General features: G+C 43.4%; 1 non-coding gene across 1 annotated transcript; it reads left to right on the top strand.

Annotated features, from left to right (window-relative positions):
• The first annotated feature begins 2,978 nt into the window (after positions 1–2,978).
• On the top strand, positions 2,979–3,051 carry TRNAG-CCC (transfer RNA glycine (anticodon CCC)). The gene has a single exon. It is a non-coding gene; the product is annotated as a tRNA-Gly (tRNA).
• The last annotated feature ends 8,480 nt before the right edge of the window (positions 3,052–11,531 follow it).

Raw genomic sequence — 11,531 nt, 5'->3', positions numbered from 1 at the left:
TGAATACGATCAGGTTCGTCGTTCCTTTCCCACAGTAAATATGTGACTCCCATGTCATTTTTTTCTGTGGTGTCTCATTCTCCAGCAACATTCCCATCAACCAGAGGTGAGACCCCCCACCAGACACCTAACCTTTCTATCACTCTGAATCAACAACTTCTGCAGTGGGCATGTCAGCTGCTGGTCCTCAAGCTTGTGGACTGTCATTGCCCAGGGTCAATGTGAGCGGATCTGATAGGTAACTGGTGCAGCTTACAAGGATGGTAGGAACTCACCTGAAAGTCTGTTTATGGCTCCAGTTGTAGGACATGGGGCTGACAGGCCCCTGCAGTGACTGGAGAGGGACAATAAAACCTCTTCACCTGTCACTTCCCCTCCTCCATCCTGTCACGATCCAGGAGAGACTGGGCCTTGAAAAGGGATACAGTCGGCAGGAATGCCCTGAGGAGGAGTGGGGTGAGGCCCCGTGTGACACCTCTGATAGTGATAGTGTTTGTCCCTCAGTCATGTCTGACTCTTTGCGACCCCATGAATTGCAGCCTGCCAGGCTCCTCTGTCTGTGGAATTCTCCAGACAAGAATACTGGAGTGGGCTGCCATTCCCTTCTCCAGGGGATCTTCCCAACCCAGGATCGAACCACGTCTCCCACATTGCAGGCAGAGTCTTTACCATCTGAGCCACCAGGGAAGCCCGTGACACCTTTAAGCCCTATATTTAACATTGAGTCCAGTTCCAGTGCCATCAGGGCTCCACTAAGGCATAAGCTGAGCCACCACTGAAGGGACTGGGGCTCCTGAAATGAGAAAGCTCCAAACCCCAGCCTCACCCACACTTTCCATCCCCCCCACCCCCCCACCCCCTGCCCAGAACTGTAGTTTTTCAGATGTCACTGATGGAATAGGTGGTGAAGTTAAAGTGAAAGTGTTAGTAGCTCAGTTGTGTCTGACTCTTGGCAACCCTGTGGAATGTAGCCCACCAGGCTTCTCTGTCCATGGGATTCTCCAGGCAAGAATGCTGGAGTGGGTAGCTATTCCCTTCTCCAGGGGATCTTCCCTACCCAGGGATCGAATCTGGTAGATTCTTTACCATCTGAGCCAGCTCCAAACCCCAGGCTCACCCACACTTTCCAATCCCCCCAAAACTGGGAAGGCTTTCAGATGCCATTGACTGAACAGGCAGAGTTGGCCTCAATTACCTCCTCTCATAGAAAAAAGCTCCCCTACCATCTGCACATATTAATTACAAATTTCAGGTTCGCTTGGCAATCTGAATAGTCGGGTCCCTCCTCCCGTCACACGCCAGGCGACAGCTGAAGGCACTTACTGCTCAATTCTATGCCAGAGTCTGAGCAACGCAGGCGGTGTGACTTCTGTTTCTATATGATTTCTGCCCGCTCGGCTGCCCTGAGCTCATCAGGAATCAGAACCTCCCAGAGGTTATTGTATAGATAATGCCAGCTCAGCCTCATTTTCAGTTTCAGTGTTCATTGCTGTAATATCAAGAGTGTATTCTTCTTTTTTCTCTTCCCCATCATGCCTTAAATGGCCACTTCCAACAAATTAGGTGAAGGATGAAAGATAAGATAGGTATGGGCAAATACATCTATGTGAAAGGAAAAAAAAAAAAATCCATGGACTAAAAAGTCAGTGCTTTGTGTCTACATATAATTTTCTTCTCTCACCAGCCATCCACCAAGAAGTAAGAGAAGGCAACATGAAAGCTTTATAATTTCACTATAATGTGTCAAACCTGGGAGAGCAAAAGGAATATGTGTACTTCAAAATCATTTCCTCCTCTATTACTCATATTGCTAAAGATGAGTTTATATGACAGCTTCTTCCTCCTAAAACCACAACCTGAAATTGGAAAAGCCCGGTAAGATCCAATTAGAGTTTTTGACATCTTTGTCTTTCCTGAAGATAAGCCCTCATGAGGATGATGGGAAAAGGATAAAATAAACACAACAAACTGTTCAGCTCAGAGTCTGTTTTTAAAAGTGTTCCCGAGGGGACAGATTGTGCTGCTTTGAGCCAGGGGTTTCTGTGGAGTAGATTCTTGAGAGGAATGTGAGTCAGAGGCAGGAGGTGAGACAAGAGCTATGAATTCAAAGGGATGGGAAATGAGGCCTGGTGCTTACACTTAGCTGTCTCCACAACATTTTTCCGTTGTGTTAAAATCAGGCTCAGTAATGAACCTTTTGACGGGAATTTTACCCATTGAATAATGTCAGATTAAGGGCTGTCAAGGATAAGCACAGGCATTCTTCACTCACTAGCTCTATTCTTCCTACTAAGACTTAGAAAATTTTTGTTTGAGAAAAGTTTCTTTGTCCTTCAAAGAGTTGAAAGTGAAAGTCGCTCAGTCATGTCCAACTCTTTGTGACCCCACGGACTGTAGCCCGCCAGGTTCCTCTGTCCATCGAATTCTCTAGGCCAGAATACTGTCGAACCCAGGTCTCCTGCAGTGAAGGGGAATTCTTCACCATCTGAGTCACCAGGGAAGCTCAAAGAGCTAGATTGAGATGTTAAACAGACATAATTGAGCCACCAGGATATTATGGAATAGCTTCAAAAATGTGGAATGAATATTTTCCTTCTTCTGGGGTAGTTGGATTTAGTGTTATCTCCCCATTGACAGTGGAATACCGGAAACAGGATTAGAATGACTGTGGGCTTGGGTCTGTCCTCCATGCTCGCCTACGAGGCCTAGGAAGTAGAAGGTGCTCGGCTGGAAGTCACGAGTCTAGAGCCTTGAAATTTTACAGGGCTGCCCATGGGTCCTGGAGAAGGCAATGGCAACCCACTCCAGTATTCTTGCCTGGAGAATCCCAGGGACAGCGGAGCCTGGTGGGCTGCCGTCTGTGGGGTCACATAGAGTCGGACACGACTGAAGCGACTTAGCAGTAGCAGCCATGGGTCCTATCTATGGAAACCAGCAGGCATCTCATTCATTCATTTAAAAACTGATGTACTGGGACTTCTCTGGTGATCCAGTGGTTAAGACTCTGCACTCCCAATGCAGGGGCCCCAGGTTCGATCCCTGGTTAGGGAACTAGATCCTGCATGTCACAACTAAGAGTGTGCATGCTGAAAAGAAGATCCCATGTGCTGCAACTAAGACCCAGCATAGCCAAATAAAAACAAACAAGCAAACCTAGTGTTCTGAATGGCTGCTCTGTACCAGGTAACTTTCCAGACAAGAAGCATCTGTGGAATAAAGACACTTGTCTTCATGGAGCATATGTTGTAGTGGGAGGAGACAAGCAATATACAACAAACAGTAACTAGTGTGTGGGAAACTGAGAAATGCTTTGGGAAAATGAATGAGCAAAAGGGGTCAGAAATGCATGGACACACGTGAGTGTGGGTTTCACATTTTCAATAGGGTAATTAGGGAGCTCTCATTAGAAAGGTCCGAGAAGGCAATGGCACCCCACTCTGGTACTCTTGCCTGGAAAATCCCATGGATGGAGGAGCCTGGTAGGCTGCAGTCCATGGGGTTGCTAAGAGTTGGACACGACTGAGCAACTTCGCTTTCAGTTTTCACTTTCGTGCATTGGAGAAGGAAATGGCAACCCACTCCAGTGTTCTTGCCTGGAGAATTCCAGGGATGGGGCAGCCTGGTGGGCTGTCGTCTATGGGGTCGCACAGAGTCGGACATGACTGAAGCGACTTAGCAGCAGCAGCAGCAGCATTAGAAAGGTGTCAGTTAAAGAAAAGACTGGGCAGATATGAGGACCTCAGCCACATGGATATCTGGGGCAGAGCCTTCCAGGAGGAGAGAATCACTGATGAAAGGCTGCAACATAGAGAATAAGGAGGTAAGTCGGCTGAAGCAGAGACAGCCAGGCAGAGAGCAGGAGAGATGATGTCAGACACAGAGGTAAAGCAAAGAGGGTGTAACTCTCCTAAGCCACTGTGGGAAGCTGGGCTTTGATTCTGAGTGAGCTGGAGATACTGTGGGTTGTGGACCCCATTATATATTAAATAGAGACTTTCATACATCAGCTGGGAGAAGAGCATTTTAGGTGATTACTGTGCAGGCCAACAGTTTGGTTTCAGCAATGTTGTTGCTTGTGCAGAATGCTGCTGTGATTATGCATTTATTTTATTACATTTTTATTTCAAAATTAAATTCTGGCCCTAAAACAACTGAGACAAAACAGGAAGTCGTATCTGTTGTTTTCAACTCTTATAGTGAATTAAAATGCCCTGGAGGGTTTTTTACAGCTAATAAAGCCAGCAACACCCCCAGAGATTCTGATTTAAGTGACTTGGGAAAGAGTCCAGGAATCAGCACTTAACACACACGCACACAAACCAAAACAAAGAAACAGATTCTCCAGGTGATTCTAATGTGCTACCAGAATTGAACAATTTTACCTTATCTGTTTTGAAGGCAAAGATCTTTAGCTCACTGGCCCTACATCAGCAGACTATGAGTTTATTAGGATTTTTAAAAAACCAAGTCTCAAGAATATGTTTAAAATCCTCAAAAGGTATCATCAGATATTCTGTTAAAAGGAATGATGCAATTAGAAAATTTATAATGCTTTCCTCCTATCTAAAGGAAAACTCTACTTATGACATGGAGGGCTGTGGGAATTCCCTGCATTTTATTCTACTTAATAGTTTCTCACTAGTTTTTAAGAGTGAGGATTTGAGATCTCTGAAAATGTGCTTCTCTTTGATGATGACTGCTAGGGACTTAATTGTGTCCCCCTCATGAAATTTCTCTATAGAAGCCCTGACCTCTAGTGTGATGGTATATGGAGATATATGGAATCTTTTGGAAGTAACTAAGATTGAAGGAGGTTGCAAGGATTGGCCCAAATCCAATAGGACTGATGGCCCCACGGGAAGAGGAGCAGAGAGAGATGGTTCTGTATCTGTGTACAAGAAAGGGCCATGTGAGGATCCAGTGAGAAGGTGGGCATCGACAAAGAGCTCTCAGCAGAAACCAAATTAGCTCTCAGCAGAAACCAAATTAGCTAGAACCTTGGGCTGCTAGTCTCCAAGAACTGTGAGAATACAAGTTTCTGTTGTTTAACCCTCTCACTCTATGGTATTTTGCTATGGCAGCCCTAGCACACTAATGCAGTGACGGAGCCTGCGGCGGATGTAGACAGGCCAGGCCTAAATACACAGTGGACCCCTCGTTGGCCCCTCTCCTCAACAGGAGGCCCACTGCCCAGGCTTCAGCAGCAAGGCAGCCACTCTTCTAAGCAAGCATTTCAATTAATTAATTAGCATGTTAAAATAAAAACAAAACACCCATGCGCAAGGACAAAGCAAAGTAGTTGATAAAGAGCATGAAGGATAATTATTAGAATTTCCATGCAGCTCTTTGCCTCCCTGTATCTTAGGACAAGTGAGTAGGAGGAGCCTGTCTAGTATCCTCAGACACTGCATCATAGTAAAAGCACCTTTGCTTACTTCGAGGTGAATATGGCATTTTAAAAATCATCATCAGGGCTTCCTGGGGGTCTAGTGGTCAGGACTTTGCCTTCCAACACAGGAGGTGATGTTCGATTCCTGGTCAAGGAGCTAAATCCCACCTGCCTCGGGACCAAAAACCCAAAACATAAAACAGAAGCAATATTGTAACAAATTCAATAAAGACTTTAAAAATGGTCCACATTTAAAAAAAATCTTTTAAAAAACCATCATCATCATAGCTATATATTCAGTATCTTATGTCATTCTCATAACAGTCCTAAAAACAAGTTATTTTCACCTCCTTCTTATATATGAGGAAACCACATTTTAGAAAATTTTTCATTGGAGCAGCTAATACAGAGGAGTAACGGACTCTGAGCCCCATACTCAGCCTCTCTCTCCTGTCGTACGTCACCCCACTACAAATAAAAGCTGGGTTCCACACCCAAAACTGTTCCTGTAAATACCTAATAAATAGAAAATAGGCTGTGGTTGGTTTTGTTCAGTATTTTCTTGAGCTAAAATAGTCTTGGAATTTACATGTCAATTACTCACTATAAAAATGGACAGAGTCCCTCCTATTTTCCTCTTAGCACTAAATGACATGGGTGGCCCCAGACACAGGCCTCTGACATCACAGATAAAATGAACTATTTTGTGACCAACACTAGGTAAATTTCATCTTGTCCCTTCTGTCTACTCATTTTGCCTTGATATGATCACTGCCCTCAAAATACAGCAGCCAAACTCCTATAGCATTCGGGTGGGGGAAAGTCTATTCTGGAGACAGGAGATCACCCAGATGGAACAGAGAAATCTGTTTCCGACCTCCAAATATCAACAGCGCATAATTAGCAGCTGCTAAAATAATAGAAGTCAATTGAACAAAAATATGGTAGGCTTAGCACTGATTTATTAAATACCTTATGTTTCCAAACACTGCTTTCCACAGTGGCTGAAAAGCCTTTGCAGGGCATGACAGCATGTCAACCTGGGCACCAAACACAGAGAACAGACAGAGGTTTGGGGGGATTTTTGTTAAATTTTTTTTAAACAAATTTTTAAAATGAGCTATTACTACATCCCATGGACAAGCATAGACATGACTGTTTTACATCTGCATGATGAAAAAATACATTTGTTAAAAGCAGCCTTTAAGAGGGCTGCCTTTCTCAAAGACATCAGCCGCCGGTCTCCCTGGGAGACAGCAAAACCCCGCATTTATCTAAATTATCTCAGTAATATGACAGAGTGATTGCTCACTAATGGTCAGTAACAGTTTTCTTTGTCATTTTCCTAGTCATTACCTCCTCAGAATGAACTCCAGAATAAACTGCTTGCCATCGTGACTTGAATGCTGATTTCTCCCTTGTATCCGTGGATGGTTTTCTTAAAACATCTGTACTTGGCTATGACATTTTGACATTCCCATTTTGTGAGGAAAAAAAAAAAAGAATATCTGCCTTAGAAAGCCTGATGAACGCACAGGTACTTTACATGCAAACAAACAAAAAATACATACGCTGTTTTTATGTTCCCGGGTTGTGAATTCTGTCTTTCATCTACTAAAGCCTGTAGGGGCTGCCTTTTCAGAGAGGGCTGCCAGAGGAATTTGCAGGGGTGGGCTTCACTCCTGTGGTTTTATCAAGCTGTGCCTCAGATTTCCTTATTTCAAGCCATCCTCTATTGAAGATATGGATGATACAGTAAAACCAAAGGCCCTTGAGAGCAGATTCCATAAATATTTTGCTGTAGCCACGTGAGTACGTGAATCCCTGGTCTTTCTGAGGTGGGGGGTGGGTAGGGTGGTGACCAACTGTTTGTCATCATGTGTTTTTAAAATTCAAAGGTCAAGCCACAGGGTGAATGGTCAGAAAGCAGAACTTTTTTTCTTCCAATAAATAGAACCTAGGACTTTTTTGGACTTTTTACTTTGTATTGGGGTAATTAACAACGTTGTGATAGTTTAAGGTGAACAGTGAAGAGACTCAGCCACACGTGTACATGTACATGTGTCCGTGCTTATGCGCATGCTGTCACTTCAGTCATGTCCAACTCTTTGCGACCGTATGGGCTGTAGCCCTCCAGGTTCCTCTGTCCATGGGATTTCCCAAGCAACAATACTGGAGTGGGTTGCCATGCCCTCCTCCAGAGGATCTTCCTGACCCAGAGACTGAATCTATGTCTCTTACATCTCCTGAATTGGCAAGCAGATTCCTTACCACTAGTGCTACGTGGGAAGCCCCCATACATGTATCCATTCTCCCCCAAACTCCTCTCCCATGCAGGCTGCCACATAGCATTGAGCAGATTTCCCTGTGCTATACAGGAATTCCTTGTTGCTTATCCACTCTAAATATAGCAGTGTGTACTTGTCCATCCCAAACTCCCTAACTATTCCTTCCCATCCTCCTCCCCTCACAACCCCACAGCAGCCCCCCACCACTGACAGCCATAAGTTTGCTAAGTCCATGAGTCTATTTCAGTTTTGTAAATAAGTTACAAATGATACATTTCTTTTTAGATTCCACATATAAGGGATGTCCTATGATATTTCTCCTTCTCTGTCTCACTTCACTCAGTATGACAATCTCTAGGTCCATCCATGTTGCTGCAAACGGCATCACTTCATTCTTTTTAAATGCTGAGTAATATTCCATTGTATATATGTACCACATCTTCTGTATTCCTGAGGGCTTTTTTTAAGTAAAGATTTTTAAATGTCAAAGAACTGCGGAAAGTAGGTCATTGTAGTTCCAGTGGCCCCTTCACTGGGAAATTCAGCAATAAGAGCCAAAACAATTAGCCAGGACTCAGAAAGGGAGCAGCCATAGCCTCTACAGGCAGGACAGGCTGTCTCTGCTGTCCGCCTTCCTGGGCAGAACTGCTAGCTCATGAAAGATGAAGTGAAGTGAAGTAAGACTTTGTAGAAATAAATATCTGGAAATATTACAACCAGTGCACTTATGTGCAAAGGATGTGGTGAGTAATTCAACAGACTGCTTGGCAACCCAGGTTCACTGCTTCTTTCATTGTTTTGACCACTTGTTTACTCACTTAGAAAGCAACTGTATGACCAATATTTTCTGGGACAGTCTTGACTTGAAAAAAATCCATAATATTTGGATATACTTGGACATATTGTTGTTGTTGTTTAGTTGTTGTGTCTGGCTCTTTTGCAACCCTATGGACTATAGCTCACCAGGCTCCTCTGTCCGTGGGATTCTCTAGGCAAGAATACTGAAGAAAGTTGCCATTTCCTTCTCCAGGGGATCTTCCCGACCCAGAGACTGAACCCGTGTCTCCTTCTTTGGCAGGTGGATTCTCTACCACTAAGCCACCTGGGAAGTCCACTTGGACATACGCTTGTCAGAAAAAGTATCCCACTTTGGCTGGGGAAACTGCGGTTACTAAACCTGCAGTTTTCAAACCTGTGTTCAAACTCAGACTCACGCCCTGTCACCTCGCTGTTACCTCTTTCTGTCCCATCTGGTCATGCGACCAGTCACTCAACCTCACTCCCTAGAGCACACATATTCCCAACCACCAGATATAACTGGCAGCCCACACGCCCCATGGGCGTCCCGAAGATGGTTTATCCAGAACAATACACTCAGTGTGTGTTATAGTCTATTAAGTCTCACAAGTCAGCAAACCAGTAGTCATCCTAGAATCCATCTCCTCCTTCCCTTCCAATCAAAACCCAGGCACTTCTGCTTCGCTCTCTGGAATACCTTCTCATCCCTCTGCATGGCTAATACCACTGTACATTAGCCCTCTGCAGCCCTTGTGTAAACTATTCCAGAAACTCTTAACTGGTCTCTCTATTACCAATTTATTAAATTCCTGACTGCTTTCAACACTGCTTTCTCATTTTTTTTTAGTTAAGAAACTAAAAATTTCCTTGGCATTCTCCTAATTTAAAATACATAATACCCTCTCCCCAGTTTTCCAAATGCCCTTTCATGGCATTTGATTTGAGCCCAGTTCAGTCTCCGCCATTCAATCGTTAAGTGTGTTAGTGGCTCAGTCGTGTCTGACTTTTTGTGACCCCATGGACTATAGCCTGCCAGGCTCCTCGTCCATGGGATTCTCCAGGCCAGAATACTGGAGTGGGTTGTTCCCTTCTCCAGGGGATCTTTTAATCTCTAAACCCTTCTCTAAAAATCTTAGGCTCTCATCACACTTGTGGTGTAGATTTCACTTTTCCTTCTATTAATCACTTTTGTCAAAATTATCCTTCCCTATTCCCTCCATTTTGGTGCATCTTTTAAAAACAACTTTTGGGACTTCCCTGGCAGTCCAGTGGTTAGGACTTTACTTTGTCATGGAGGGGCTGTAGTCTTGATTCCTGGTCGGGGTGTTAAGACCCCACGTGACTCGTGGCCAAAAAACCAAAACATACAACAAATGCAAGATTTTAACAAATTTAATAAAGGCATTTTAAAAATGGTCCTTAAAAAAATTAAAAACAACCTTAAATCCTATCTTCTTTGTTTAAACTCCATTCCATTCCTTAAGTTAACTGTACTTAACACTTTCTCCATTGGAGTTTTTCTCTCCTCCCTGCTTTCTTAGCTCAATTTCCATGCCTGTTACAGCACTCAGCACACTAGACTGTAGCTGTTGGCATATGTCTTTGCTTCCTTCTAGTCTGTCAGCCCCTCAAGGGCAGAAACTATTGTAACTCATCTGTGTATCTCAATACCTGGCATATCACAGAGCCACAATGCATGTTAAATTGAATGAATACAGATGGCTATATTTGATATTTTGACTTGAGCTTATATTTTTCTCTGAAAACAAGGCATTAATCCTTTTTTTTAAAAGACACTACTTTCCTCATATGTTAGTTTTTCAACTCCGACGTTATTTTCTAACTTAATGATAATAACCTATCTTTTGTTTAGTGGTCAGGTATTGGCTAGTTTAGTCCCTCAGCAAGAATCCCGAGTAAGAGTGTCTCTGAAGAGCACAATCATGAATAAGGAAATGGACTAGACCCAGGGTTTGTGGGGCTGTGCAGAAAGCCAGTGGCCCCTGATCAGTGTGAGCTCAGACCTTACGCTGCCCTTTCAAAACTTTTTTCCCTAATCTGATATTTTCCCTTGAACCAGGAGTCCCTTGTTAGTTGAAAGTGATGTAAAATTGGGGGTGATTTGCTAAGGGCTCTTCATATTATTCCTCTCCTGATTAGGAGGGCTCTTGGCCATGCCAATACCCATGAACTTTGCTCTGAGAAGAGGCACATGGTGACCTCATTTCAGAGGAAAGGGCTGAGAACATCATACATTAAATTGCACTGAATCATACACTCAAGATCCCAATAGAAAGCCAACAAAAGCTGAACTCTTGAAGAGAATAAGCTCTGATTATAACAGAAACAGCCTTACCAACTCAGTGGGCCCAGAGAGCATGGTTGTATTATCACCAGTACCAGGACTGATGTCCACAATGTTGACAGTGAGCCATCGATGAAAGGTTAAATTATGCTCTGTCCATCTATTAAAGAAACCAGATGAGTATGGAACAATTTTGGAGGACTTACTCTCAACATGGTATCATTCTGAGACTTTTATGGGTAAAGGAGTGAACTGCCATTGCTTAGTAATTTACTTTGGGTTTGTTAGCCTTTCTCTATTCATTTAAAATCAACCGAGGTCTTTATCATATCAATATACTAGCTACAAGCTGGAAAAAATCTTGAGTTTCATTTTTAGGTGTAAATGGTTCTGAAGATTATTTATCCTTGTGAGAAATCCATCTATGGAACACCATCTATGTGGAAAAATGAACTCTGAAAAAAGGCAAAGCATTTAAGCTAATTCCACAAGTCAGCTTTCAGTTTTGCCTTATTATAAATTATGGACTCTGTTTATGTCTTTGCCTTCCTGTCAAACTAGAGGGAAAGCTATTCGAAGCTGGACTGTGTGTAACTCTTTGTGTCTTGGGCAGCATCTGAAGGACATGGCTGACACTATTAACATTCTCAACATTCCTAGCAATAAGGGACCACTAACAGGGAACTCTACCCTGGTCATCACATCAGCTCCTAAATTTAAGAACAAGGTTTATCTCTTATCTGGAGCACCC

Source organism: Giraffa tippelskirchi, chromosome 13 (genome assembly GCF_054371585.1).
Source record: "Giraffa tippelskirchi isolate mGirTip1 chromosome 13, T2T-mGirTip1v1.2.pri, whole genome shotgun sequence".
In the NCBI taxonomy this organism is placed as follows: Eukaryota; Metazoa; Chordata; class Mammalia; order Artiodactyla; family Giraffidae; genus Giraffa; species Giraffa tippelskirchi.
This window is presented reverse-complemented; position numbering and strand designations above follow the sequence as displayed.